Genomic DNA, 6,981 nt, shown 5'->3' with positions numbered 1-6,981 from the left:
TGTTTTCAGTGTCCTCAAACGTTAGTTTGGATCCTGGATTGGTTTGTGTTGAAAAAATTGTTTTAAAAATCATGGTTATTTTGAGGGGCGTGACAGAGGTGGTATCAGAGCATTGTTTGAGGATTACTGAAATATTTGATATGTTGACGTGCAAAATATATTGAGGTCTAATGAACTATAGTGATTGGTGGAAATTTTCTTTGATGTATTTTAGGAATCTGGGATGATGAGGACATTTGGTCCTCCTATTTCATTGTTTCTGATTAATTAAGGGGAATGAAAGGATTGATTGGGGATATTGAATCAGAGTGGCGTAGCGGAAGCATGGTGGACCTAATTTCATTGGTGGTAGAAAAATGAATGATGCAAACAGAGAAGATATTTGATGTACAAAATTGTTTTGATGATCAAAAGATTTCTTTTGCCACCTTATATTGGAAGTAGAGGCTGATTATTATTGGCAACAATGAAAAGAATTTTTGGAGATCAGTGACAAGAATGATAAGGACAAGTTTACTAATAAGAATATGATTGGAAATGAATCAGAAAGTAATGACAAGAGGGTCAAGACATTTGGATTTGAAAAGGAAAGTCACCACCAAAGACTTAATCATGTGTGAATTACAAGTTAAATTATGAAACAAGTTTGTGTTTTCGGGTGATTGGAGTCTATTTTGCTTGTAGAAAGTTGGATCATAAAATAAAAGTTTGCCCTTTGAACAAGAAGAAAGAGTCACTGCCTCCTAAATCATCAGCCCATGTAAGAGTGTATGCTATCACTAAATATGATTCTGAAACTTCTGAATTAGTGGTCAAAGGTATTATGCATGTTTATGAAAGAATGCAAATATTTGTTTGACCATGGGTCCCATCTATGATTTGATTCGGAATATTCTGCCTATCACTTGGGTATTCAACCTAGACCACTACATTATGTGCTATATGTAAATACGATCATTGGAGATTCTTTGATAACGAACTTGAATCTGGTCCTCTTGTTTGATTTTTGTTGGAGAACTTGAACTTTTGCTGATTTAGTTCTCCTAGAGATTTGGAGTTATGATATTATACTTGGTATGGATTGGCCATCTTCTTATCATACCAGTATGGATTGATATATAGCAAATGATCACTTTTTGTATATTTGATCAGTCGATCTTTTTCTTTGAGAGTATGGGACATGATTTATCTCCTTGCCTAATGTATCCAGGATGACTTGCTTGGATTACCTCCAAATGTGACTTTGCTTTTGATTTGGTCCTTGGGACAATCCTAAACTCTAAGCCTCTCTACAGAAAGATATCATTTGAGTAAGTGGAATTGGAAAAGCAACTACAAGGATTGTTAAATGAGGATTTTATTTGGCTTAATATTTCATCATGGGGTGCTCCTGTGTTAGTTAAAAGAAATGTATGGAACATTGAGGCTTTGTAATGATTATAGACAGTTGAATTAGGTGACCATCAAAAACGAGTATTTTCTGAAGTAACGACTTGCTCGATTAATTACAGGGTACGCAAGTATTTTTAGAAATTGATTGAAGGTCGGGTTACCGTCTATTGAGGATCAAGGAGGAGAATATTTCGGTCACTCGTGGATAATTATGTAATTGTATTGTATTGATGAAACTATTTAAGAGTAGGAGGAGGAAATAAAGATATCATAATCCTCATCTTTTCATCGATTGAGCTATGATCAATTTAGAGGACTAAATTTTCTTTTAAGGGGAGGAGAGTGTAATATCCCTCGCTTTTAAAAATTATTAATAAAGATTTATATGTAAATTGGAGGACCTATATGTAAATATAGAAATTACAAGGACTAAACTGCTAAGTTGCAAAAAAAAAAAGAAAAAAAAGGGAAAATCGAAAATTCGGTATTATCCCACCGCCTCCCACGCACTCTGTTTCTTCCAGAAACAGAGAGAGCGGTGGGGCGTGAGGAGAAGAAGGAGAGGGGTAGAAGAAGAGAGGAAGAAGAGGGAGAAGAGAAGAAGAAGAAGAAGAAGAAGAAGAGGGAAAAGAAGAGAGGAGGAAGAAGAGGGAGTAGAGAAGAAGAAGAAGGAGAAGAAGAAGAAGAGGAGGTGGCTGCAGCGAGGGCTGCAGCGAGAAGCTGTGGGGCGTGGGGAGAAGAAGAGAGGAAGAAGAGGGAGAAGAGAAGAAGAAGAAGAAGAAGAAGAGAAGAGGATAGCTGCGGCAAGGCTGCAGCGAGGAGGTGTGTGGGGTTGGGGAGGAAAAGGGAAGAGGAGAAGAAGAGGGAAAAGAGAGGGAAGAGGGAGAGGAGCGAGAGGCAGCTGCAGCAGCCAGGGCTGCAGCACCTCTGTTTCCCGCAGGTGGAAACAGAGGAGAGGATGTGTGGGGCGTTGAGGATGAAAAGGGAAGAAGAAGAAGAAGAAGAAGAAGAAGATAGCTGCGGCAAGGCTGCAGCGAGGAGATGTGTGGCCTTGGGGAGGAAAAGGGAAGAGGGGAAGAGGAGAAGAAGAAGAAGAGGAAGAGAAAGAGGTGTGATACCTCTGTTTCCTGCAGAGGAAACAGAGGAGAGGGTGTGTGTGACGCCGGGGAAGAAGGGGCTGCAGCTGCGGCAATGGCAGCTGCAGCTGGAAGAGAAGAAGAAGAGGAAGATGAGCAGGGGAGGAGGGAGAGGTTGCGGCCGTGGCTGCGGCCGCGACTGCAGCAGTTGCAGCGGGGAGAGAAGAAGAAGAAAGGAAGGAGAAGGGAAAGAAGTAGCTGCGGCTGCGGTTGTGGCAGCTGCAGCTATGGCAGGGAAAGAGGAAGAGAAAAAGGAAAGGAAGAAGAGAGAAAGGGAAGGAGAGGAAGAAGAGAGGAAGAGGAGAAGGGGCTGCGGCTGCGGTGATGGCAGCTGCAGCTGTGGCTGGGAAAGAAGAGAAGGAAAGGAAGAAGAAGAGAAAGGGAAGGAGAGGAAGAAGAGAGGAAGAGGAGAAGGGGTGGCAGCTGCGGCAGTGGCAGCTGCAGTTGGAAGAGAAGTAGGAGAGGAAATAGAGTAGCAGAGGAAGAAGAGGCTGCGGTTGTGGTGGCTGCGGCCATGGCTGCGACTGCGACTGCGGCAGTTGCAGCCGGGAAAGAAAGGAAAGGAAAGGGGGAAAAAAAAGGGGGCTGCGGACGGGATTGCGGCCGCAGCGGCAGCGACTGCGTATGCAGCAGTTATGTTTGTGAGAGAAGGGAGGAAGGAAGGTAGTGCGGTGTAAGGGGCTGCGATTGTAGCAGCGGCAACGGCGGCGGCTGTGGCAGCTACGTTTGGGAAAGAAAAAGAAGGAATGAGAGTAAGAGAGAGCAGGTGACTGTGCCTCGATGTTCGACACGTGGTGTAGTTGCGAAGAAAGGAAGAAAACGGGAGCACAAAACGAAACAGAGAGAGGACACGGAGGAAAAGTAGAAGGATTTGGGCTGGCACCTTCTTTGGATCTTCGGATCGAAATCTTTGAAAGGCAAGTTTCCCGCTTGTTTCAATCCTTTCTATTGCAAGTTCCCTGTTCGTTTCTCCTATAATTGCTCTGATATGCCTTATTGCAAGTTCCCTGATCGTTTTTCCTATAATTGCTCTTATATGTCTTATTGCAAGTATCCTGATCTTTCCCCACTGCCATTTTTATCTCTACATTTGCTTTGATTACGAGGAACTTTGAATTGTACTAGCCTTGCATTTGTTATATCTCCTGTTTACATGTAACGATTCGAATCTGTACAACTTTTGAGATTCTGATCTTTTGATACCGAACTGCCTATAAGACTTTGTGGAAACTCTGATTTGTTCAAAACTGATTTCATTGGAAACTAGACTCGTAGACCTTTCTTTGATAAATGGATTGAAAGATCTGAAATCCAAACACCTGCCCAGTTATCTGTTGAATCTGACATTATGAATTCTGCCAACAGAGATTTTGTTCTATGACTCTTGCTTACCAAATTATTTGTAACTCTCTCTGTTGGACAGTTCAATTCATATGAAGTCTGTCTTATCTGAAAGTATTATCCAATGATTATTTCTGAGTAAATTGGAGCACGATTGATAGTTTGAATCATTTGTTCAATGTGCCTTCTGTATTCTGCCAGAAATCGAGCTTTGGTCGATTTCTCATATTCTGGTTTCATTCCTTTGGAAATTGATATCCTTTAGCCTTCTTATTCAATTGAGCTTTATATTACTACATTGAATTCTTGTATGCTCTTGTCCTTAAAATTATTGCATTCTTGAAAACTATTGTGTAACGTTTATGCTATATCGTATTGACTCATATAGGCACATGTATATCCTATTGTTCCACATTTGCTTTCGATATGTGCCTATTCCAGTTTCATTCCTTTGGACATTGAATTCATCAAATCTTCTTATTGAATTGAGTTATTTGTGATTGCTTGGATTCCATATGTGCCCTTGCTTTCAATTCCCTTCAAATCTGAATATACTTGTGAAAGATTATTGCTTACTTCGGATTGACTCGTAAAGGCACATGTACGTTTGTTGTTCCGCGTGTGCTTCCGATATATGCTACTTATTGTTGAAACTGTCCTTTTGTACTCTGGTGTGTGGGATCGTCTGGACCTTTGCCAGAAATGGTAAAAGGTATGCGCTGATTTGCCCGCTTTGTGGGGTCCCGCTTTGTGGGATATTCTGGTATGCGCGATTTGCCCGCTTTGTGGGGTCCCGCTTTGTGGGATATTCTGGTATGCGCTTATTTGCCCGCTTTGTGGGGTCCCGCTTTGTGGGATATTGCTGACTGAGATCCCACTACACCCTCTATATGTTTGAATGACATCCAGAGTTTTGGTGAGTTATTTCTGTTCGTGCTCTGGATAGTTATGATATGATTGCAACGTCAAGGACGACGTTTGAGATTCTGTACGACATATGAGTTTGATATGCTCTGAAATGCTTCATTCACTGATGATATGCTTCGAAATGTTCCATATGCCGTTGATATGCTCCGGAACATTTCATATGCCATTGATATGCTCCAATTACTCTGTGCTCCATTTGCTATGAACTGATATGTTCTGAAATGTCCTATCTGCCATTGATATGTTCCAATTACTCTATGCCCCATTCGTTATGGATCAAATATGTTTTGAATGACATGATACGTATGATTTGGTATCTATTGAGATGGTATCCTTGAGAATTCTTGTATTCTGCCTTGCATTATGATACCTTACTCGTTTGAAACCGTTCCTTTTGTTCTAAATATGCTTTGTCACTTGCTGAGCCGTTTTTGGCTCACTCCGTTGTTATATAAATCTTTCAGGTCAGCTTGTCACTCTTCGAGATGTTTGATTTGGGCTGAGGCAGTGGATAGCTATTCAGAATAATGGGCAAGTCTGGTTGGTTATTACGATATTGTTGTATAAGTATGTCTTGTATGTAATGAAATGTTGTCGATGAACCGAAATGGATATACTGTGTCAAAGTGTTAGGAGATCTCTCTTATTTGGAATTTCAGAATGTTAAGTCTAATTTATGGTGATATGAACTTGTGGTGAATAGTTGGAGTTCTGATTGTATAATTTATTTAGCTTGTGGATTTATAAATATTGTTCATGTTTGTCAAGTTGGCTTGGGTTGCCATAAATGTGAATTATCGAGTGATGTGATATATGATTATAAACTGCACAGGTTTTATGGATGTGAATATGAATAGAATGTTTTCAGTGTCCTCAAACGTTAGTTTGGATCCTGGATTGGTTTGTGTTGAAAAAATTGTTTTAAAAATCATGGTTATTTTGAGGGGCGTGACACAAAGAGTGGAGCACTCATACAGGACATCCTTGGTATCTCAAGTCTAAGGACCAGATACACCACTAGGACTACAAAATCGCTGTCTGACAATAAGGCATCATCAACCATCCAACATTCCGTAAGCGGATCAATCAGTGAACTCATTCTCCAATGAGCACCTGTACTATATCCCTAGTGTCCCTACACGAGCAGCTATGAGACCAGCTGCATCCATCATATGGACGGGTATATAGCACACTAGTCTATCCGGTTATCACGATGTCCCTCTCGAGTAACCTATGACCGAGATTATTTAGGATATGTGTTTAAAGGTGAATTGATCTCATTATCGTGATCTCATCACGATCCGATTCCCATTGCACAAATCCAAGGACATCACAATATATATGCATTTATGCAATAGTTATAAAGTGATATACGTCAAAATATAATAAGCCAAAAGATTCTGTATCAAGTCACACGTGCCATCACTCACGTGATTGGCTTGCTGGGCACCTATGACTAGCAGTTTGCAAGTGAATAGAGAAAAGGGGATTGGATAGTTTGCAATGAAGTAAAGTAAAATATAGTAAAGATAATAAGTAGCAAGGAAACAATACACCAGAATTTATAATGGTTCGGTCATTGTGACTTATATCCACTTTCGATTCCTCCTCCATTGAGGTCATCGGTGTCCACTAAAGGTCTTCCTTCAATAGGCAAAGACTAATCACCTCTTTACAGCACTTTCTCCTTTTCATAGGTTTAGGAGATAACCCTTATAAGTCACTCTTTTACAGGTATTCCCTCACACACCTCCCTAGAAGTAGGCCAGCGAAACTCATCATGGACCGTACCATATCTAATAAAGTACGATTTCTCCTTTCAGAGACACCATTGAGCTGAGGTGTGTAAGGAGGTGTCCATTGGGATAATATCCCATGGTCCTTGAGGAACTGAGTAAACTCTATACTTAAGTACTCACCTCCTCGATCTGATCGAAGAGTTTTGATACTCTTTCCAGTCTGGTTCTCCACCTCATTCTTATACTCTCCGAATTTCTCAAAGGCCTCGGACTTGTACTTCATTAAGTACACATATCCATACCTTGAGAAATCATCAGTAAATGTAATGAAGTAGGAGTAACCTTCAATGGCATGAGTTGACATGAGTCCACATACATCACTATGTATGAGTTCCAACAACTCAGTGGCTCTCTCTCCAGTTCCACTAAATGGAGAGTTGGTCAAT

This window comes from Musa acuminata, chromosome BXJ2-8 (assembly GCF_036884655.1).
Source record: "Musa acuminata AAA Group cultivar baxijiao chromosome BXJ2-8, Cavendish_Baxijiao_AAA, whole genome shotgun sequence".
In the NCBI taxonomy this organism is placed as follows: domain Eukaryota; kingdom Viridiplantae; phylum Streptophyta; class Magnoliopsida; order Zingiberales; family Musaceae; genus Musa; species Musa acuminata.
Note: the sequence above shows the minus strand (reverse complement) of the source record.